Below are 990 nucleotides of genomic sequence, written 5' to 3' on the forward strand. Positions count from 1 at the left end.
AAGAGAGTTTGAAAGGGAAGAATCCTGAAGCCCACATGACCTATCAAGACAATGAAAAAGACTTCGATCATGAGAAGGACGATCTTATGGATTATGAAACTTCAGATTGTCTTAAAGACTGAAGTATGATTTCGACATTATAATCTGAAATTCTGTGTTCTGTGTTTTGGTGTTTTTAATTTCTATGTTGTCTTTTATTTTGAACTTGCTTTAAAGACTTATAATAAAATAAAAGTTTCCTTTATATATGAAGTCTCTAAGTAGCATCCTTTTGAATCTTGTTTTGGAAATGAACAAAAACAAGGATGTACTCGTTGTGGAAAGTGGATCAAGCCACACGATCTTAAGAGATAAGAGATACTTCATAAACCTAACTCTGAAAAACACCACCATCTCCACCATTGCGGGTATTGCTAGTCTCATAGAGGGGCACGGCCATGCCAATATCCTGTTGTCTATGGGTACACATCTTGAGATATCAGATGCCTTGTATTCACCCAACTCTAAGAGCAGTCTATTAAGCTTTAAAGACATTCAATTGAATGGCTATCATATTGAAACCAAGGGCGAAGGACACAAAGAGTTCCTCTAGATCATTGATCTCGCCCAAGGTCATAAGAAAGTCTTAGAATCCATACCCGCACTATCTATTGGTCTTTACCATACTAAAGTCAGTATGATCGAGGCCAACGCCATTTTTAATAAAGAGGCAATTGACAATTTCACTCTATGGCACGACCGGCTTGGCCATCCCGGTTCGACCATGATGCGTAAACTGATCTTGAACTCAAACGGCCATTCCCTTAAAGAGAAACGAATTATCCCTAAGCACCTATCGTTTGTTGCTTGTTCCCAAGGGAAACTCATTTCTAGGCCATCACCAGTTAAAGTCACTAAAGAGAGTATAAACTTTCTGGAAAGAATTCAAGGACACATCTGTGGACCAATTCACCCACCTTGTGGGACATTTCGATATTTCATGGTCCTCAT

This window comes from Brassica oleracea, chromosome C8 (assembly GCF_000695525.1).
Source record: "Brassica oleracea var. oleracea cultivar TO1000 chromosome C8, BOL, whole genome shotgun sequence".
Lineage (NCBI taxonomy): Eukaryota > Viridiplantae > Streptophyta > Magnoliopsida > Brassicales > Brassicaceae > Brassica > Brassica oleracea.